Source organism: Pteropus alecto, unplaced genomic scaffold (genome assembly GCF_000325575.1).
Source record: "Pteropus alecto unplaced genomic scaffold, ASM32557v1 scaffold152, whole genome shotgun sequence".
NCBI lineage: Eukaryota > Metazoa > Chordata > Mammalia > Chiroptera > Pteropodidae > Pteropus > Pteropus alecto.
The window spans coordinates 7,945,190-7,969,669 of NW_006432227.1; the positions used below are offsets into that span (position 1 = coordinate 7,945,190).

The following is a 24,480-nucleotide window of genomic DNA, read 5'->3' on the forward strand; positions in this document are numbered from 1 at the left end:
GTTTAACTGAAGTTCTCTATTTATTCTTGAGTCCGTTTTGGCACGTTTTTCCTTTCATTGCCTTTTGTGTTTACATAGGATTGCACAAAATATGACGGCTAGCTTCATCCAAAGTATGAGATAAAGATAGAGAGGGAGAGAGAGAGGAAAGGCAGAGGGATACACATTTGGATTGGTTCCAGTTTGAAGTAACATACTGCTACTTCTGCACATACTATCAGTCGTACAGACCAGTTCTGGTAGAATACTGGAGAGGACTGGAAGAGGTTGTGAATACAAAGAAGTGTAGAGCCATTAGAGTTCATTATGGAGGCTAACTAATAAAACACTCGTACTGATTTTATACAAAACTATATGACTTTTTTCCTGAAAGAAGTGCGTGGAAATCTTCAACTACCTCCAACTAATAATTTTAAAATATTTATTTCTGCATCTAGTTTTATCAGGTATTTCTTATGGGTCTTGAGCCTTGTCATAAGGTTATATGATCTTTCATATATTTCTTTTGTTTTGTTCTTTTTTATTACAAAATATCCCTTCTTATTTTTAGTAATAATCTTTGCCTTGAATGTTATTTTCTTTTATATTAACACAAGAAATGTATAGTGATGGCAGGCAGTATTCATGTTGTGTGCTGTGCTGGTGCAGCCTCAGTTTGTGTCTCTGTGTCTCGAGAGGGGAAATGCCTCAATGGTTTTTGATTTAGTGTGTTTTTTATTCCTACTATTTTAATTTAATTCTTCCTCACAGTTTCACTTTACTAAAATTCTTATTTCATTATGCATGCTATCCACCTTTCTTACTAGAACTTTTAACATAGTATTCTCTTAATTTTATTTTATTATTATTGGATAAATTTGACATGTAACATTGTGCAAATTTAAGGTGGACATCATGTTTCTTTGATACATTTATTCGTAATATGATTGACATTGTAATGATATTACATAATATACTTATAATAGTATTGTCTATATTTAATAAACAATAGATTACATCTCTATGGCCACTTTAGTCCTTGTTACAAGTTTGTACCCTTAAACACTGTCTTCTCTCCATCCTCCATCCCTTGGTAACCACTATTTCATTGTATTTTATTTTAAAACCACTGTCTAATCTTTGCAAAATCTAATCTAGTTTAGTGATGTTGAATTTCTGTCTCTTGATACTGGATTTTTTTCCCTTGATTTTTTTTTCTATAGATTTTTTTAAATTATTGAATACAAGACATTGTGTGTAGGATGGTATGACTTAAGTAACTAATATATTTTTTTTAAAATAGGTATGCCTCTTTCTGCTAGGCTGTTACTATGGGGGATGCAATTAATCTAGTCAGGAGTTTATCTAGGTTTTGATTTTGTTATTACTATGATTGACTTCAGTCCCACACTACCTTCAAATTTTTCTAGAGTTACCTTGTGCATAGAGTGTGAGCAGGTTTATTTCTTCAACATTAGAGAATGTTTTCTCACTATTCTTGTTCCATCCTCAACTTCAAGTCTTCTCTGAATGCTCATATTTTGGAGTATCTCCACACTCTTATACTTCCCCAGCTGGAGAATGTTAGTGCTTCCCAGCCTAGTGATAGTCTCTGCTGGTGCAGCTTCAGTCATAGGCAGATTGCGTGTCTGTGTCTCACGAGGGGATATTTCTCAGTGATTTTGCTCATCTCCAAGAGAAAGGAGATCTCTGAGTGATCTTGCCTCAGAATAAATTTCTGTTTTCATCCAGGACATAATGTTATCTCTTTTATTTTGTTTGTTTTGTTTTCTTTTGTTTTTCCTTTGCTTCTTGTTGCTGTGATAAGTCTTCGTCACTACCTTGAGAAAACAATGCTGCTATTTTCCCCCTTAGATTGAAAGTCAAGCTCTGATAACGATGAATTATGAAAATGTTATTGCTTCTATTCTCTTTTTGAATAGTTTTGCTAAATAAGAAAGTATTTGTTGAAGGCAGTTTTTGTTTTGTCATTTTTAGTACAAAGATTTTTCTAATGAAAAAAAGATTTTTAATAAAGTCCAGATCCAAAATCCTCTGGATCCTCAAGCAAAGTTATAAATGTAATTTTTGAAAGAAAACTTTTGTAGTCATTTCAGAATTCTGTGTCTGGAAATCCACAGGGAATCAACTAAATATATTATTTCTAATTTTAAAATATTTTCTAAGTCTATAGCCATGCTACCCTGAACAAGCCCGATCTCGTCTGAGTTTGGAAGCTAAGCAGGGTCGGGTCTGGTTAGTACTTGGATAAGAAACCACCTAGGAAGATCAGGTGCTATAGGCATAAATATTTTTGAAAAATAAGGAATTGTAAGCTAACAAGATCCTTGCAATCTGTGAGGTCAACCAAGGGTTGCCTTGCCTAAAAAAATAAACAATTTTAAAACATAAAAAATATTTAATATCTGACGAACTATAGAAAAAAAATGTACTGACCTCAATTTTAAGGGCATGTCTCTATAGACCTTATTAAAGGAAAAAGAATGAAAGAAGATGACAAAAGTACTGTGACAAAATGACTAATTAAACAAAATTTACTGTTACGAAGAAATAAAAAGGATAGCATAGAGTCTAGTTAAGGAAGAAATAGATATTCAAAATATATGACTCATTTTTCTTTATTTATACTTTTCTAACTTTCAGAAATTTTCTCTCTGTCATTGTGGATAGACAGATAGATGATAGATGATAGAGACAGATAGATGATAGATGATAGAGATAGACAGATGATAGATGATAGATAGATAGATGATAGATGATAGATGATAGATAGATATTTGTATATATGTGTGTATATATATATGTGCTATAAATATATGCACACATGTGTGTGTTATGAAATAAATGTTTGCGTTTCCCCAAATTCATATGCTGAAATACTCACCAGTGTAATGGTATTAGAAGGTGTCTCCTTTGGGGTGTGATTAGAATTTGATGCAGTCATGAGGGTGAAGCTCTTGTAAATAGAATTAGTGCCCTTATAAGTCACTAGCAAGCTTGCTGCTCTCTCTCTCCACCATGTGAGGGTACAACAAAAAGTCAGCAGTCTGCAATCTGGAAGAGGATCTTTACCAGAACCTGACTGTGGCAACACTCTGATCTTGGATTTTAAGCCTCCAGAACCGTGAGAAAGAAATTTCTATTGCTTGTATGCCACCCAGTCTATGGTGCTTTGTTACAGCAGCCTGAATAGGCTAAAAACGTGTACATTAACGTATTTATAGCTTCAACCAGTATATAGAAGGGGTAGAGAATGTATCAATATCTAATCATTTCACAGGTATTTATTCATTAATCATCTATTACCAGACTCTTTGTGTCTAGCTGGAGGTGACCAAGTAATTAAAAGCAAAATTTTAATTAGTAGAATTGACAGTGTTATTAGACATTATGCCCAGAAATTAATTTAAATTAACCATAGAGATATATTGTTTTTTACTGATGAAAAAATATTCTTCAAGAAGAAATGGGATCTATAAAAAGGGCATCTGTGACCAAAAACAATAAAAGGATAAGCTCATTTGAATTTAAATAAGATTTTAAAAATGAGAAAAAATTAAATAAACAGTAGGAAATAAAATTAAACAAACCATGTCATAAGGAAAGGACAGCAGGATGGGTACAAAACTCTCATCCAAGACATTGAGTGTTGACAGAATGTTTTCAAATTGCAAAGTCAATGGATTTTAAAATAGACAACCACATCCAACCAAATCACAAATGAAATATGAAGGTGGACTAAGTGAAGATTGGGTAAATTAAGCCAATTTGTCTGTTAGCTATGTATTAAAACTAGAAGGAAAAAAAGAAATTATTGTCATTTGTATTTTGTTTAATAGCAATTGAGGACCTTATTTGCACATTTTCCAGTATCTTTATTCTTTGTAATATTTAATTGCAAAATGCTTTCTTAAAATATCATTTTTGAAATATTGATTTGCTTATGTTTCATTTTCTTTCTAAATTCAGATTTTAAAAATATCTTTAATGAAATTCCAGCTTTGTCTGTATTAATTATCTCTCTCCCATGATCCAGCTTTAATATTATCTACTACCTATTGGACTTCTATTTTTATTCATTTATTAGTGCAGATATTTATTGGCCACTTATTGTGCTTTAGACACTGGTCTATGCAAAATAATTAAAGAAATAGACACAACAGAGGACCGTCTCTGCCATAATAGCTTACATTTTAGCTGTGCACTATCTAAGATGATAGCCACTGGTCATATGTGGCTATTTAAATTACAACCAAAAGCTGATAATTAAAAAAAAAATTAAAATCCATTTCCTCAGTCACTCTATCTATATTTCATATTATCAAAATCCATATGTGGTAGCAATTACCAAATATAGAGTATTTTCTTCACAAGAAAAATTCCCTTAGATGGTACTGCTCTAGCCAGAGAGAAAAGATAAGTAAACAAACTAGTAAAAAATAATATGCATGGTATAGTACCATGGGGGGATATAAAATATGGCAAAGTTATAGAAAGTGTGGAAGTGAGGCATAATCTGTTTTATAGTGGTGTTCAGGGAAAGCTTTGTTAAAAACACATTTGTGTAGAAATTTAAAAATGACAGATCAAGCTATGCAGATATGTTGGAAAAGGATATTCTGGATGGAGAGATTAGCAAGTACAAAGTTCAAAGGTCTGAGCATGTTTAGTTTATATCAAAAAGACCATGGAGGTCTACAAGTCTGAAGAAGAACAATAACGGGAAAAGTAAGAAAGGGATTTCTAGCTGTAGCAACAATGAGAAGTGATCAGATATAAAATATATTTTGAATAAAGAGCTAACAACATATACATATACAACAACACATGAAGAAATGAATGTGAGATTTGATTGATGACTTCAAGATGATGGTCCGTAGATCAAGAGGGTGGAATACTCATCAATTTAAGGTATAAAGACTATAAAATCAGCAGGTTTTTACTGGGGACTCCAATTAGGGGATGAGTTTTGGGTCATGTTATTTTTGAGAAACCTAATTGATATCCAAGCAAAAAAGTCAAATAATGTTAAAGATACATTGTTAGAGTTCAGGACTGAGATAAAAATTGGAGAGATCTCCAGCTTATAGACATTTCATCAAACTGTTTAATGGAAAATATTACCTAAGAAATTCGTAAAATAGAGATGTTTAAGAATTGAGCCCTAGATTTTTCCAAAGTTTTGCCAAGATATCAGAAAAGGATTCCAATCCCTTTGGACTAAATCAGGAGTGTGTGGTTTCCTAAAGCCAGGTAGAGAAAGGATTGTAAGAAGGAACTAATAACCTAGCTGTACCAAATACAGCTAACAGCTCCAGCAAAATTAAGTTAAGGAAACAGATCACTGAACTTAGCAATGTGGAAATTATTGATGAACTTCAAAAAAAAAACAAGTTTTCTGGAGTGAATGTGAGGATGAAGTTCTAATAGCAGTTACTCATCCGCCCTATAAATTGATAATTATATCCTTGGCATTTGCCTATGTTTCACAATAAGTCTAACCAATTTCTAAGTACCAGTTGCAATAGATTCTCTTTTAAAAATTATCAAATCAATCCCTTAGTTTTCTATTTCCCTTTTCTCTGCCATCAATGCACATCAAGTTTGAAAGTCTATATATACACATGATTTCAATTAGCCTTTGACTATTTTCTTGGCTCTTTCAAGAGTGGCTTAGCTCCTAGTCATTATTTTATTTTGACTGTATTAATTTTCAAAATGAAGTTTTCTATTTTGTCATGTATGTATTAGAAAAAAAATTAATGGTTTATGCCATGTTTTAAATGGAATATAATCTCATTTGTTTTAAACTGCATATTTCTATTGAATATACTCAATAGAATCCATTTTTTTAAAAATCTTTCATTTTAATTATATGCTTCTCCAATTGTAGCTCTGTTATCTCCTTGTATAAAGCACCCCTTAAAACAGTTACCTATCGGCAATGGTTCCATGTCTTCATCTGCCTCTCTCCTTTTAACTGAGATCAATCTGTTTTCTACTACATAAATTCTCTGACAGCATTTTTAACACCATCATAGATGTCTCCATCTGAAAAGCTGGTAGTCAATATCCTTTTACTTGCCATGTCACCATTTACTGCCTTGCTGACTCTTTTTCACACAATTCTGTGACTTCACACTTTTGGCTTTCTTTTAACCTTCATTTATTGTCTTTTGATCACCTTTCAGCCTTACTCCATTCAGTCAGTATTTTGAAGTTTATTTTTACATTTTTATTGCTCCCTAGCAAAACTCCTTTATTGCTCTAACACCAATAATTACCTGTGCAAACATCACGCAAAAACTTCTATATCCTGTCTTGACTCACTCTTTGAAATCACAAATCTATGTCTTTGCTTGGATATTTACTTCAAAGAAAACTTATAGGTACCTAAAACTAAATTTATAGTCTTATTCCTTTAAATGATTTTATTTTCTAGTTTGAATTTTCATCACAATCACTATAAACATCATTGAACCAAATATCACAATCCGGTGACCCAAATTAACTGTGGATAACCCCGCTTTCTAATTTCTAATTCTCCAATAAGTACTCTCCACTAAAAATCTTAAATATTTCTTAAATTAGTATGTAGATATCTGTCTTCAAATCACTTATTTGGAGTAATCATTAACTCTCAACTGGTCCACTTTAGTGACATTTTTATCCCTTTTCTCCAAACTCTTTGTCTCTCCCAACTCTTCTTCACTCGATATTGAGTGTTTTATTTTTGAAATAAAGTTCTGATAATACAAAAAACAAAAAACAAAAAAAACCCTTTTATTCACATAGATAATTTCCTATTAGTTTTAGGATAGAGACTACAATGACTTAAACGATCTTCCAATATCTGGGACTGACTTTTCCTTCCTGTCTCCCATATGAGATGACAACACCTTATCTGTGATCCAGGGACACTGGTGTTCCAATTTATACATACGTCTCACATGCATCCAATTTTCTTGTTCTCCTCTCCCCTCTAGCTTTCCAAACATTTTTTTTCTTTAGAGAATTTTTCTTTAATCTATCTGATGTCCTCAGATTTTAGATTATTAATAATATATAAAAATATATATGTATACATTTTAGTACTGTGCACCTCTATATCATAGCCTTCTGAGAATAATATAATTGCAGTTTTAGATATATTAATAAAATCATGCCATTTATTTCTATTTTCCTCATAGACTCTACTCTCCCAAGACCTGATTTTTTTTGTATGTGAAATGTAGATTCTTAATGTGTGATATAGTGTCTGGAATTGGAGTATAAAATAAATTATTTGTTCAGTTAATCAATTAATTTCTGTAAATTAAATTAGTCTACAATTCAATTAGTGTACAATATCATTCTAAACTACATTCCTGGCTTGATAAACTATATTTCCCTACCTTTGCTTACTCTAGAATAACACCTTATAATTTGCTATTTCTGAACATGTTTCTTGCCTTTACTCATTTTCTCAACAATTCGTTCTATTTCTGTCATGCCCTCTCACCCAAATCTCCAGTTCTATCTTGTGAAACTCTACACAAATTTGAAAGCCCACACTGAATATTATCTCAATACTATAATATTTCCATCCTTTTAGTTTCATAATTTTTAAAAACATCTCTTCAAAGGCAAGAACAGTCTATGTTGTAGGATGATAGCTTTTACAAATTTCTTACTTTCTTGCATACCCCAAGGGGACTGGAAGCAAGGACAATGTCTCCTTTTGCTTCCCATGCCTGCAACAACCGAGTCAGTGCTTTGATGACTAAAATAATTTTTTTATTTATTAAATTGAAATGCTCAAGGTCACAGAGGAAAGACAAGTATCTGAATCCAGGCCACATCACACCATTATATGAAGTACTTAAATCTTCCATAAAAAAATTTGTTGGCAATAAACATACCCTATTTTTAAAATTCATCTTCAAGTGAACTTGAAAATTACAGGTGCATAACATTATAATTGTTAGTTATTAAAATGTAGTTTTAATTAAATGAAAAAAAACAAATACATTGTTATCTAATAAGCTTCGATTTGACCAGTTGTCTAATAGTTCTTTATATGCTTATAATCTTGGGCCATTATATAACATATACTTTAGTTAAGCTAAAGAATTTTAAGCAGTTTTACCATTTAGAATTACTTAAACAAAATCCTTAAAACAGTAAACAATTTATAAAATGAAAGTAGTAATAATGCTTTTTGCATTTTGCTTATAGTTCTTAGCCATACTTAATGATGCATTTATTGATTTATGTTTTCTATGATTATCAAGATTAATTATTTCTCAAGTTCCCTGTCTAAAGATATGCACTGCAGTCAATAAATTTTGATGTTCATTTTAGAAAGTCAATATCTACTTATAAATTATGTAATTTTATGATATTTTAACTCAAAAAGTAATTCCTTCTTTCAACTAAAAATATACTTTTGAAAATCCATGTCTTTGAGAAAACTAGTTTGGAAAATACAATTACAATTTGTTAAAATGAATATAAATTGTTTTTATTAAGTTTTTTACTTTAACTCTAATACTCTTTTGAATCATTTAATTTTTATTATTGGGCAATGTCTAGGAATTGGTAGAATTGAAATCTTTATACAGAATAGCAAAAATAAAATATATAGCACCTCACATACATAAAGCAACTTACCACTAGCAGATCAAAAGGATGGGGAAGAGGCTACAAGGTGATAATATATGATACATGAAAGATTTGCTCTCCTTGTAACACCCAACTACCCAGAAAATAGTAAGACGCTTCATTTATACATACAGATATATTTCCCAGGGAGTGAAGGAAGATCCTCTGAGGCAAAAATAAAATTGAAAGTGTATAAAATATGAACATGAAATTATAGAAACACCACTATTATGAACTAAATTCTGTGCCCGCAAATTCTTATGTTACTTAGGTGATACTTAGAGATGGGATCTTTGGGAGATGACCAAATTTAGATGTGGTCATGAAGGTGGGGTGCTCGTGGTGGGATCAGTGCCTTTATAAGAAGAGATACCAGAGAACTTCCTCTCTCATTTTTTCCCCAACATGAAAAGACACAGTGAAAAGGTGGCCATTGTAAGTTAGAAAGGGAGGTCTCACCAGAAACTGACCATGCTGGCAACTTGATCTTGGACTTCTCGCCTCCAGAACTGTGAGAAAATGAGTTTCTGTTGTCAACATCACTCAGACTATGTCATTTTGTTCTCACAGTCTGAGATAACTAATATAACCAATGAAGGTCACACGCAAGAATTATACATTATTTTTATACCATTGAAGCAGGTTTAGAACCTGGGTACTGCTGAAATGTGTTATTAAAGAATGTTTAACCAAGAAGCAATTTAAGTTGTATAACCAATGATCTCTCAAGAAAAGACTTAAATTCAAAACAAATCAAACTTTATTTAATAAAGCATTCTTTACTCTCAGTCTATTATTTTGGTTTTGAGTTTCTTAAAGGGTGAAATCCAAAAGTTAGAATTACATAATGTCATATTACTTATGGAAACATTTTTATTTTTTGGAACACGAGATTCGTTCTGATAGCCTATTTCATTGGCAAAATTTTCAGAGTAAAAATGACCAATTAGGCAGTGAGGATACATTTAGAATATTTCAAAATGATAATTATTTAGATTGAAGCTCATAATTGTATAGCTGGAAGAAATTTCTCCATTTTCTTCCTTTATATTTCACAGATCAAGAAACAGTAGTTTAAAATTATTTGTAAACTTCCTTATAGAGGCAGGGAGGTAACCAGGTACTCTAACATACATTAAGTGTCTTTGTTGTATTTAATCTATGTATTATTGTATATACTTTAAAAAATTTCTATATCATTAACTTAAAGTTGAATGTGTATATGAAATAGCTATATAGTCATTTGCAAATAAAAACAAAAATTGAGTATATTCATTTGAACTTTAAAATATGGACTTTCTTCAAATAAATAAAAGTAAAATATTAGTCTAGTTTTATCAATATTCTATCATTTTAATTAGGCACTCTGCTGATTATCTAATTGACAAGTGACAAAATATTTTAAGAATTATAATAATTACAAATTCAACTTAAGCTACATTAATATTATTCACCCAATTAACTACCATTATTAAATGCCAGATTATGTGTTTGTGTGTGTATATAAAACTATATATATACATAATCTATTAAATGCCAGATTATATGTATTTATATATACACATAATCTATAATTTAATAATAAAATCAACACTAATAAAAGGATTACTCATAAAATTTAGGCACCTGGAATATAGAAGCCATCACATATATCTTATGTAACAAAATAAAACAATAAATTAAATATTTCCTCTTTTTAAAAAACTTATTGTGCCCAGAAACAAAAATATATGTTAATAAAAGTATTTTATACAAATATTTTAGTAAGTACACAAATGTAAGCAAATATTATTCATTTTACTTTGTTTCATTTCTAATGTAACTGTTCATTGAAATATTATTTACTTTCAAGCACTAGAGATCAATGTTTATTAATTAGAGTCTCTATTCTTCTATAGGAAATACATAGAGTGTGGTTATTTAAAAGTAAGTTCTCATGAGAAAAAGAACTCATAGTATAATTTTGACAAAAAAAAAGTAAGAAAATCTAAGGTAATATAAATTTTCTTCTGAATTTTGTAAATATCAATATTTATACTTATTTCTTATGTAGATATCAATAAAGGTTGGCTAATGAAAATGCAACTGCAATATAGGAATTAAAGATTGCATAATTATGACAAGAGATACAAAAATGAATGTCAGAACACAGTGTGAGAGACTCAGCTGAGTCATCACCTTGTCAATCTGAGAAGCCAAGCATCTGTTCAGCTGCAGAAGGGGGAGCTGCTAGAGGAGATGCGAGCCTGTTGCCTCTGTGAGTATATATCCAAGAGCCCAGTGTATTGCCATTTTATAGAAAAAGGAGAAGAAATTGAGATGTTAATATGAATTGAGAGATATGCATGCAATGATATTGTATTTAGTAATGAGAATGAACTAATTACAACTAAATTTAACAATATAGACAAATGTCATATGCAAAATATTGAGAAAAAGCTAGACAGAAAAGGTAAATATTGAATGATTTCTTTTATATTAAAGCATTTTTCCACAGCACCACTCATAGAGAAAAATATACTTATTTTTGGATACTAGTTAATCAATATAAGAGGTATTATAATAATTGTCTAATTAAGATTTTTTAACATGACATAAGTTAGCAAAAAATGCTATTTTTGCTGTTCTTAAATGAAGAAAAGTTTAATTCAACAACATAAGGAAGAGCATTCCAAACTTAAAAGCGTCAGTTAATAAGAAGGTATAATATTAATGTGTATGTGTCCTATAATAAAACTCCCACGTAAGTGATTAAGAGAAGCTAGGAAAAAAAAACAAAAACAAAAACAAACAAACAAACAAACAAAAAAACAGGTGAATTGATAATAATAGGGAAAAAGAGAAATAAAAATAAACAAATGCATAAATCAATGAAATACATGATAAACAAGAAAGACAGAACCAAAAAAGAATTATAAAGCAAAAAAAAGATTGTTTCTTCATAAAAATTAATAAAATTTATAAAACCCTGGCAGGATGATAAAGGAAAAAATAAAGGAAAAGAAAAAACACAGATTGCTAATATCAGAAATTAAAGAGGAGACACTGCTATATGTCTTACAGATATTAAAATGGTAACCAGGGGATATTTTGAAGAACTCTATACCAATAAATTTGAAAACCAAAATGGAAAAGTACCTGAAAATACACATGCAACCAACACCTACCCAAGAAAAGTGAGTAACCTAAATACTCATATGTCTATCTAAATATTTAATTTATAAACAGCTTATCACAACATAACACTGGTTCTAGATTGCTTCACTGAGGAATTCAATTAAACATTTAGTTAGAAAGAATTCCAACCATATGCTAGCTTATTTAGAAAGTAGAAAAGAAGTAAATTTTCCCAACTCATTTTATTAGGCTACTACAATTCTGATGGCAAAACTAGGCAATGATATCGCCAAAAATAAATAAATAAATAAATAAATAAATAGATGATAGATAGATAGATAGATAGATAGATAAATAGATAGATAGATAGATAAATAAATAAGAAAGTTATTAAACAGTATGTTATGAAAACAAATGCAAAACTCAATAAAATTTTAACAAATCAAATCCATCATTACAGTTAAATGAAAACAGCATTGTCATATAATGTTAATACAAAGAATGAAAGAATAGTTTATCATTCAAAAATTACTGTTTCATAACATTAATAGATTAAGAGAGAATATTAGTTGATCATTTCAATAGAGGCAAGAAAAACATTGACAGGTAAAATATCAATTTGAAACCATTTATCCACAAAGGTATATGCACTTCTATGTTTATTGTAGCATTATTCATGGTGGCCAAGACATGGAAACAACCGGTGTCCGTCAATAGATGATTGTATAAAGATGATGTGGTACATGTATACAATGGAGTATTACTCAGCCATAAAAAAAAAAAAAACAACTTAGCATTTGCAACAACATGGATTGACTTAGAGTGTATTATGCTGAGTTAAATAAGTCAGACAGAAAAAGACAAATACCATATGATCTCATTTATATGCATAATCTAAAGAACAAAATAAACAACAATGACAAATAGAAATAGACTCATAGATATAGAGAACAAATTGACTGACAGAAGGGGAATTGGGGAGCTGGGTGAAAAAGGGGAAAAGATTAAGAAGTGCAAATTCGTAGTTACAAAATAATCATGGAGATGTGGAATGCAGCATAGGGAATATAGTCAATAATATAATAACTATGTATAGTGCCAGGTGGGTACTAGACTAATTAAGGAGATCACTTTATAAATTATATAACTGTCTAACACCTGAAACATAAAAAATATAGAATGTCAACTGCAATTGAGAAAATAAAAAAGTATGTCTTCCTTTTTCGTCACTATGCCATTAATTTATTTTAATTAATTTATTATTGAACTGCCTAATATAACAATTATTATATTAAATAAAAGTGATGTAAATTGATGAAGAATGACCATGGGGAAAATTTCTGAAGTAGTGATTTTTCTGTGTCATGATAGGCATTATGAAAATTGATTGTATAATAAATAATATTTAAACATTTTACCTTATGTAGAGTATACTTTATTGTATTATCTGAAATATGAAAAATAAAACAGAACACAGAAATTTATTTTTGAGTTTTTCCTTGTAATTAAAATATATATTTTTTTAATTTGCTACTATTTACATACCAAATCAGGCATCTATTTCTTTTGATAGCAATTGAATACTACCTACTATAGTAGATTGTTTTGTTGCTCCCAAATCTATATTTATGACCTTTGTCATGCAGTCTTGTAGTGTCTTTACACTCTGATTCTACCCTTGTCATTGTGCATTATTTTGGCAAAGAAAAGAAAGTGGACGCTACGGAGTGTTAATTCTATGTCTAGTCTTCAAGGGATTCTGTGTGTTTGCACTTGCTCTAGTTCGTGTTCGTATTCCCATCAGGACTTATACATGCTAGCCTGGTAGAGATGAGGAATATGTGGGGCAGATCTGATCCTCCTAACCTAGGTTGGCTAAGAATCACCCCACAGCCAAACATGTCAAGAAGTGGCCAGGTGAGTCATCTAGGTTCCCCAGCTGAATCCAAATATCATAACAGTAAATGATTACTACTTTTGTTATCAATATGTATATTATTGAATCATTAAATAAATGAAACATTGATAAGTCTTTTTTTATTATTATACTAGTTTTCTTTTGTCTACATGATTTTGATTATCAGAATACAAATAGAAAATATATTTGAATTACATGCTGCTAACGTCTCAGATATCTGGCAACTAAAGAACAGGAAAACAAGTATATTCTACAAAAAATAGTAAAACAAAATGTATAAACATAAATATTAATTATTTAGGACATTCAAAACAATATTCTGATGCTGTTAAATGTGTTTTGTATTTTTATTTGATTTTATATAACTATTTTCTATTTTAACTAGGCAGTATATTATTTAGATTTTGACTCCATTCAGCTCTATAAATTCTTAATTTGAAAGTAACTTATAATTGTAATAATGTGTTGCTCTGAATATTGGATAAACAGTAAAAACTGATTCCATTACTGTAGAAAATTATTTGTCTGTGAATTTGGCATGGACTTCATGAATAGAAAAGCGAAAGTTTACAAAGTGCAAGTCTATCCATCACCCAGGTAAGGACTAGGAAGAGAAACAGAAAGGAATAGATAAAAATGTTTTAAAAAATACATTAACTATAGAATTCGGGGACTTTTTATAAGATAATTTTTAAAAAGTAACTAGTTATATACACCCACATGTCCATAGCAGATTTATTCACAGTGGCCAAAAAGGGAAACAACCAAAATGTCCTTTAATAGATAATTGGGTAAAGAAGATGTGGTACATATAAATTATGGAATATTACTCAGCCATAAGGAAAGATGAAATACTACCATTTGCGACGATATGGATGTATCTTGAGATTATCATGCTAAGCGAAATAAGTCAGAAAAAGTTGAGAATTATATAACTTGACTTATACGTGGGATATAAATCTGAAAGCAACAAATGAACAAGACAAATGAACAGACTCATGGACAGAGCAACAATTTAGTGGTTACCAGAGGGAAAGCGGGGAGTGGAAGTAGATAAGGGTAAAGAGGATCAAATATATGATGATGGAAAGAACTTAATTTTAGGTGGTGAACAAGCAATGACATATACAGATGATGTATTATAGAATTGTACATGTGAAACCTACATAATTTTATTAACCAATGTCATTCCAATACATTTAATTTAAAAAAGTAACTAGAGAAGTACTTTTGACTCACTTGTGATATAGTACTTCTAAACATTAAATCGAAACCCCAAATCACTTGACATACATGTTAGAAAGTGTTTAAATTCCAAACAATGCTGAGTATGAGTGAAAAAAAAAACTTTAAAATCTTTTATAAATTAGGAAACTCTATTCCATGATTGACAATAAGATTAAGAATTTTAAGATGACTTTATCATTCTTTTGTCATATTCTACTTTCAGAAAAGTTTGCATATCTGTTATATTTTATTTTATAGACTTGCTTATCATTAATTTATTCAACAGATTTTTAAGCATCTATTACATATGTGGCACCAAAGCTAGGTTTTTAAAAATATAAATGGCCTTTGAATTAATCATGCTTAAAATCTGTTTTCAAAAGGTCAATATATTTTGGGAGGAATTAGAATAATGCAGTATACTTTCCAAGTATAATGATATTAATATATAAAATTCTATCAAACCTGCCCAGAACTTTATTTAAATGTAAGAATCTAATCAATTCACCATCTTAAATTGAGAAATTGGTTTATTCTGATATTAATCTGTGATATATTTAATATATTTTCACTGTCTCAGAAAGGAATAATGTATATTAATAATTCCTACAAAACTATATGGCTATGGATTAATATATTTGAATATTTGAGCACAGCAAAAATATTTTCTCTCATAGACATTTACTATTACGAATATTAATATATATGCAGGAATGATTGTGTCTGTGTTTTAGTAAAGCTCCACTTATAAAAAAACAGTCCATAGCCAGGACAGTTTTGGCCAGTAGGCTATAACTTGGGGGCCATTGATCTAGAGTATGTTACATCTGATTTTCGTCATGCAATTCTTTACAGATCAATATTTTTATATAATTTAAGTGAAGCAGTGGAAAAGTAGAATTAAAAATATTAAAAGCAAGCAAGCACAAATTTGTATTTTTAGGGTCATCAGAAAATAAATTACCCTCTTAATTGGATTTTAATATATGTAAAATTCACTCCCAGTTCTATACTATCTAGGCACAGCAGTGACAGTTTTGGGACAAGAATTGGTGTGTGTGTCACATTTTCAGAAGATCAGTTCAGAGTGAAATACCTGGCTCACATTTCTTTAACCAAAGTCCATTTTCTCTAGACAAGATCGAAAGAGTACTCATCACATAATGGGCTTTAATCTTTTATTATTTCCAAATTTATCTGTTTCAATGAAGCATGCTCACAAATTTAGGATGGTCAGCTCATTTTCAGGTACTGGGTGTTCCCTGATACACTGATATGCATAATTATTTTTTTTAAAAAAAAAAAAACAGCCTTGCCCAGAGATTATAGTTTATCTCTGTCATTCATATATATACCACAAGCTCCTGTTTGTCTGTTTTTAAGTTTAGATTGACAACATCGTTCACCAGAACGTATTTTACTTTGTACCAATAGTTTAGCCTTTTCCTCAGCACAGTGTACATACAACTAGTGAACGCTGCAGTGAGGCAGCTGGTAGACGTTACATCCTTTTTTTTTTTTTTTCCTAATAGATATACTAATCTTAGAGGTGAGTATATATTCTTAAAATCTAAGTATAAAGAATTAAACATTAAAATTCCACTTGGTATTCCTTCCTACCACTTTAAAATTATATTTGACCTTTGTGCTTACTGTTATTCAGTTGTCTGATTGGCTAAATTCTTAATTATTTTTTTCTTCCTTTTGACCTTCAAAATCAAAACAGCCTGATTAGTGATAGTTGAAAAGAAGCATTCTTGGCAATTATGCTTTTATTAATCAAATCATGAGCAATATTCAATTTCTTCTTCTGTTAATACCTGGTTCCTTGTTTGAATTGAATAATTATGTTATGAAATATGTTATTTTCTAGGCAGAATTAATGCAAATAATTTGCACTGTGATGATATAAGAATGAGAAAAGCTGAATTAAAAGGGAAATAAACTCATAAAATCAAATTATCTGAAAAAGAAAGACTATATTTAATTTTAATACCATTTTCTGCTTTTTATGTAAACATTTAATTTGATTATTTAAAATAAAAATTTTAATTCACTTCATAAATTGTTTTAAACAATAATTATAAAGTAAGCAAGAGTTTTGCTGAAAAACTTTAAAGTCAATAAAATGATAGAATGATAATCAGTGAGGTGTATATGAGTTTTTTTTTAAGTACAAAATCACGAGAGATTGAGGCTATAAAATTTTTAATAAATATATAGAAAATACATTTAGTAATTTACATTAAAATAAAATTAAAGTAAAAGTTTATATAAATAAATTTAAAAGAGAATTACTGATGTAAACTCATTTCATTATAAAAAGTCCTATTTTGTCTTTATAAGTAACCCTAGTAGCCTAAAGATTGGACCAACTACCTTGTACCAGTATTGTGGAATGATATTAATTGCATTCGAGTGCCCACATTTTCATCAATACTACTATTCCTATTAAAAATAAGAATTAAAATAGGATTAATATTATTCCTCCGTTGAGAGTGCTGCTTTCATGAATTTAGATATAGAAAACATAAGATATCTCTTTCACCTTTTACTACAGAAATAATATATTTTTAAACAGGGTCCTCACTGACAAGATATGTAATGTGACTAAAAAAATAATTTTAGTAGTCTTTAAAAATTGAGTTTTCATGTACGAAGTTTTTGGAATATAAATACAATGAAATTAATATTAATGTAATAATTCCAAAAATATAGCTGACTTCAGTAGTAAAAGAGATTGCCAAAGCTAAAATAGTTTACGTTTTTATTAACTGCAGTAAATTAAGAAGTGTTGAGATATGTGGGTCTTCAATTTCATCCCCTATCTCAATGTCTGTTTCTGAAACAAGGAATATGAATTTTACTATTATAGTGGAGATGGATGGATCCAGAGAATTTCAAGCAAACCAAGCAGTTAATAAGGTTCAGTGGGTACTTATCTTTTGTTTTCAAACCAGAAATTGAGTATAGCTCTAGAAAAAATTAAATTCAGTTCATCCAAAACCATCATATAAAAAATAACTAGATGCATATTTTCCAACTTCTTAAAAAACTACACAGTTCTAACATTTTACTGTTGAACTGAAAGTTGGAGCCTATAGCCGTGCTGACCCAGTATTACCCCCAGCCTCTCTTTAGTGCTTTTCTAGGAGTCTCAGAAACTTAGTTAGAAAACAGTCGTTGTAGAATAGTAGAAACTAGTCTTGTAGCCCCAAGGTGTTTGCCAGAACTGAGTGCTTCATTTCACCAGTACTTACTATTATCTTTTAAAATTATAATTAGTTAAAACATCTTCCATGGCCTTCGAATGGTTCTTTGGGATCTTAGAGCATTAACACTCAAAGGTGTGTGTATTTGATATCGATGAAACCAATGTGCTTTTCAAAGAATTCTGCTCTAAATGAGAGAATCTTAGAACCGACCCAGTAGGAAAGTAATTCTCTGAGCTATTGTCCTGAAAATAGCAGTATTACTTCAAAAGAGCAAGTAGTGTGTAAATTAAGTTCAGCAATAGCTACAGGCAGTGGAAGACAGTCTTCAACCCATTAGAATTCTCAATAACCAGGAGGAAGATACTGCCTTATAAGGTCTCCTGACCGCTATTCGGTCACAATTTGATATTGAATATTTGTAAAATCTAAACAATGATTCAAACACCTCATGTATACAGTTAGGAAAGTTCAAACAAACATTATATATGTAATATTCATATGTTTACTGGCTTTTTTAGCTATCTTAGTTTTCAGTGGTACTTGTAACTATTTCTGGTTGTGACTAGATTTTTTTGTTGTTGTTGTTCAATATTTTTTTCGATTTCCCTGGAATCTGTGTGTTGAAATTAAATTTGTTTATATTATCTCTGGATAAAATGCGGATCCTGACACTGTTTCAAGCGAGAAATATATATTACTTTCCTCAATGTTTACATAGGAAATCTTATTTAAAAATCACGCATTGACGATTCTATTAGCTAGACATGTGAGGATATTGAAACTGAGGGTCCTTATGACTTTGTTTAAATTTAGTTTTAATCCCTAGCTGTAGAAATCACATCCCTCTCTCTCTCTCTACACCCCCAGAGGCCCAGCCTTTACCCCAGGAAATCTAAAGCCCTCGAGGCAGCTGAAGACAGAGGCAGGGACCTAACTAATGGTCACAGGGCGGGGACCTCTGGCAGGCTAAAAATAACAAGTTGGCCTAAATTATGTTTTAGTTGCTGGGCCCTAAATTGGAATCAACCCCTGGCTACTTTCTCAGGGGACCCATCAGAGGGACACCAAAAAAGACCTCAGAATTGTCCTCGAAACTTGAAGAAATGATTCATTACCCTCACCTTGCCTCCTACCTACCTTCTCCTATCACGACCCCCAATGCTTAAGCCACGATGTCTTGAGACTTAAGCTTTGTATAATCTGTAAACTATACGCTATTGGAAAATTTGGACTTTCGGGCATTTGCTTTTCTTTCTTTTGAGTGGTGCCATTCATTAAAAAAAAAAAAAAAAGCCAATATTTCTCCACTGAAATTCTCAGCATTTAGTGTTTGACTCTGCTAGTACCGGATGGACAAACCCTTTCTGTTCTATAACAATGGAACGACATTGAAGGGACTCAGACCCGTGGAAGGTGGCGGTGTCTCCAGGTTCTGTCCCAGCAGCTGCCTGGACTAGTGGCTCCGGGGACAGACCTGCAGTGCTCACCACAGCCTGGGCATAGCTGACCCACAGTGCCTTCATTTCACAGCAAGAGATATTAAGTACTTAGTTTAGAAGATGGCTGTTGGTGAGTAATTTTGCATGTAATGACACCAAGAAAACTTTCTTTTTGGTGATTTCTTTACCCAACCAGTGGAGTTTCCCACTAGTTGGGTAAAGAAACAGGCTTTGAAAAGTTACCTTGGGAATCTGTATTAAAATAGTTTGGTTTGTTTGAACCCGGCTGTGAAATTTTGTTTTCGACTTGAAAGGAGTTTTGAATTTGGTCTAGAGCTGGCAAATTAAATCTGAAAGTATTGTATGTGTTGGGGAGGAAATGTATAAATGTGAGTAAGTGAGATATATTGTTTGTCAACGTTATTTGTTTACAGCATGCAAAACTTTGGTCATCTGAGCAAAATCTTAAATTAGTCCATCTGCCAGAAACTAATTTAGTTCTAGTTTTCCCTCTGGGTTTTGCTTTGTACCTGGGACACAAAAGCTAGCATTTTAAAGGGAAAGCTATGAGATCTCTGTTTATGTTTATCTGTATGTTTATGTATGTATATTTTGATACAGCACATTTCTGCTGCTAAGTGGTGTTGCTAATTCATATTATTAAATTGTAAAATAAAATACTTAAGCAAGCATTTTTATGAGAATTATAAAAATATAACAGACTAACCCAAATACTTTTCAGAATCACATTATCTGGGAAAATATTTAATATTAAAGCTGATTCTGAGTTTGGTTTGGAAAAATAGACATAGCTAAATAATATTTAGCACTAAATAATATTTTTATCCCACCTGGGTTTATCAGTCAAATAAGTTTATGATATCTCTGCTACAAAATTTGTCAGCAAGAAAAATAACTTGGTATGTTAAAATTTTCATAAGTAATCTCAATTTAATTGTTAAAAGCAAGTAAATTAAATAAATGTAATCGGGATAAAATATTTAAGTTTTATTCTCATTACCGGTCAAAAAGACAAAACTTTTCTATATTGTTCTGCTCCAGATAAGATATTATGAGATGTTTTTTACCTAAAAAGCAAGAATTCTTTATTTTATTAAAAGTTTTCTGTGTTCTATATTGTAATCAGGTACTTGATTACTCAAGAAACCGATCTTCTCAGTTCTAAAAACTAAGGTTTAGATAATATAGATAATGTATTTTTAAGTTCGATATGTTTTACATTCACTTTGAGTAAATGATAATTTAATATTGTTTTGTAATAATATATAGACCTTTTGGTCAAGCGTGTTTGACAAACTGCCCAAGGTCTGGAGGTAAAAGGAGACTATTTCTTAATCTGGAAATAGCTTTAGGTTATTTCAGCAGGTCCCTGGAATGCCTCAAAAATTTATTCTCTCTCTCTCTCTCTCTCTCTCTCTCCCCCGCCCCCTGTGTGTGTGTGTGTGTGTGTATACACACACATGTATATGTATGTGTGTGTGTGTGTATATATATATATATATGTATATGTATATAAAAATTACATGGGTCTATGGCCATGCCACCCTGAACAAGCCCGATCCTGTCTGATCTCGGAAGCTAAGCAGTGTCGGGCCTGATTAGTACTTGGATGGGAGACCACCTAGGAAGACCAGGTGCTGCAGGGGTAAAAAATAAAAGTAAAAAATAAAAAAATAAGGGATTGTAAACTGACAAGGTCCTTGCAATCTGTGAGGTCAACCAAGGGTTGCCTCGCCTAAAAAAAAATAAAATAAAGCAAAAATAAAAATTACATGGAATACTTTGTCACATAAAGAAATAATAATTATGTTGCATTTATATGCATATATTCTCGTCACTAAAAAATAAAGTTTCAAGAAATTATAATCTCCAAGAGTCTGTAATGTCCTGATATAATGTTTTCATTTGTAATTCTAGTTGTTGTCTTAAAAAGTTGTGTTGCAAAGAAAAACAAATTTCTTTGTCAATTGCATTATAATAAGATCTATAGCCATGTCATTTTAAGTTTTTGTCATTTACAGACAGTCATTGTTTTACTCTGACACTTTTGCAAATATGTTTCATCTTCAGAAAGGGAGAGAGAACTCTGCTTTATTACAAAATACAGGTCTCTGAGAATAATTTCGTATCATATCTTTATAATTGATAAAGATTTATAGAACTCTAAGGAATAACTGTATTCATGATATGCTGGCAAATGAATTGATTATATGGCATTGAGTGAACAAAGTTTTGTTATAATTTTTTATGCATTTCTATTTAAAATATTACTGATTTTTAAAAATCTTTTGTTTTCCCTGTGGAAGAAAACTTGTTTCTTTTCTATTTTTTTATTAAGTTTATTGAGGTGACATTGGTTAATAAAGTTATATAGGTTTCAAGTGTACAATTCTATAATACATTATCTGTATATTACGTTGTGTGTTCACAACCCAAAGTCAAATCTTCTTCTGTCACCATGTATTGGTCCCCCTTTACCCTTGTCTACCTCTCCCCTTCCCCGCTTTCTCTCTAGTAACCACTTAACTATTGTCTGCATTTAAGAGTTTTCGTTCGTTTGTCTTGTTTGACTGTTGCTTTGAGTTTCATATCCCACATGAGTGAAATCATATGGTTTTTTACTTTTTCCCTCTAACTTATTTCCTTGAGCATGATATTCTCAAGATTCACCCATGTTGTCGCAAATGGCAGTATTTTATCTTTTCTGATTCCATTGTATATGTGTACCACAACTTCTTTATCCAATCATCTATCAAAGGATACTTCAGTTGTTTCCATGTCTTGGCCACCGAAAATAATGCTGCAATGAACACAGAAGTGCATGTATTTTTATTGATAAATACTTTCTAATTTTTGGGGTAGATACCTGGAAGAGGAGCTGCTGGGTCATATGGCAATTCTATTCTTAATTGTTTGAAGAACCTCCATACTGTTTTCCATAGGGGCTGTATTAATTTTCATTCCCACCAGCAGTGTATGGGGTTCCTTTTTCCCCACATTCTCTCCAACACTTGTTATTAGCTGTCTTGTTGATGATAGTCATTCTAACACGTGCGAGGTGGTATCTCATTGTGGTTTTGCATTTTCCTAATAGCTAGTGAAGTCGAGCATCTTTTCATATATCTGTTGGCCATTCGTATGTCTTCCTGGGAGAAGTGTCTGTTCAGGTCCTCTGCTTATTTTTTTTAATTAAATTAAGATTTTTTTGTTATTTAGTTGTATGAGTTTTTATATATTTTAGACATTAGCCCCTTGTTAGAGGCATTGTTTGCAAATATCTTCTCCCATTCAGTTGGCTACCTCTTTGTTTTGTTGATGGTTTCTTTTGCTGTGCAGAAGCTTTTTAGTTTGATATAATTTTATTCATTTACTTTTGCTTTAACTTTCTATGACTTTGAGGTCAAATTTATAAAATTATCTCTAAAACCAAGGTCTATAATTTAGTACCTGTTTTCCTTTATGAATTGTATAGTTTCTTTTTAAACTACCAATGACTTAGCAATTTGGTAAATTATACCATTGTAAACAGAATTGAAATATTTTTTCCCTACTTAATCCCTCCAAAATTTAGAAACTCTTAATGAATATTTTTATTTTCATAGCAATGTGATTACTTGCATATGATCAATACAAATCTATTCTCTTTATAGCAGGACATGATTAGAAACAAGTCTTTGCCTTAAATGCCATGTTTGAGAGAGAAATACATAGACTTGGATATGAGCAGATAGCTTTAAGGAATTAAGTTTGACTTAACATGAGAGTAAAGAATGTCACTTCTTGACAACTGCAAGAACCAAAAGATATTTAAGGGACCTTAAGAAGAGAGGAACTCCAAACCTATAGGTATTGCAGGCATCGTCTGATGGCAAGTCTTTGCCTTGGCTCTTCTGGCCTTGAGAAGAAACCTCTTAAGTTTAATCTGAAGATTCCTTATGAAAAATTCCAGCAAAGCAGGTTTATGACTATATGGTTAACTAATATTCTTACTGAACTTATATAAATATTCAGGTCAAGCTTATTAAAACTAGACTTATTCTGCAAATAAATTAATCTTAATTTGGCTATCTTTCGTAAAATAATGTTTCAATAGAAATTTTAATATACTTTTGTGGACTTTAGGTTCTAATGCTGTTCATTGTCTTTTGGGTTTTGTTTTGTTTTCTACTTGTAAACTAGACTGGATTCTGAATTCTTCTAGTTTCCTCTGATGTCTGTCTCTGACTCTCCAAACATGTTTCCAGTTTTTTTCCCATCCTCTGACTAGGAATCATTGAGAACTAAAACTGCCTTTTCCCAAAGCCATGCGAGCTTAAGATGGACAACTTGATATAAAATTCAGAAAATCACCACAACAGCTCATGCTTAAACAATCTCAGTTACTGATGCTATGTAAGCCACACAGAGTTCACCTTAGCACTTGGTGACATCATCAGAGACATTACAAACTACAAAAGGCGCTTCTACTTTACATCTAGAAATCTTGACTGATAGCCTTACAAGCTCAGAAGCTGGTTGATAATTTGTTCTGATCATTAATCCATGTTTTTCTTTTGTTTTTGTAGACATATCTCTTATTAAATATCTGATATTATGGAATTTAACCTGTACAGTCACCTGTTTGGTACATTCTACTGCTCAAGGTCTAAGACTCCAGCAACCATCTTTGAGTCCTCTGCATGTGAGTCCTTAGACCATAGAATTGCTTGCTGGCAAAAAAGGAGGGGTCTATGCAGTAGCTAATATAACGTGTTATATCTATATTAACATCTCTGAGGAAGTTGAGACTCAGATAAATAAAATCATGCAGAAGGCCACTTAGCTACAGGGTGTGAGAAAAAAAGACCCATTAGACCAGCGGTTCCCAACCTTTTTGGCACCAGGGACCGGTGCTCCTACG

General features: G+C 31.2%; 2 pseudogenes; both read left to right on the forward strand.

Annotated features, from left to right (window-relative positions):
* The first annotated feature begins 2,165 nt into the window (after positions 1-2,165).
* LOC112475881 lies at positions 2,166-2,284 on the forward strand (annotated as a pseudogene).
* Positions 2,285-21,107: 18,823 nt separating this feature from the next.
* LOC112475925 lies at positions 21,108-21,226 on the forward strand (annotated as a pseudogene).
* The last annotated feature ends 3,254 nt before the right edge of the window (positions 21,227-24,480 follow it).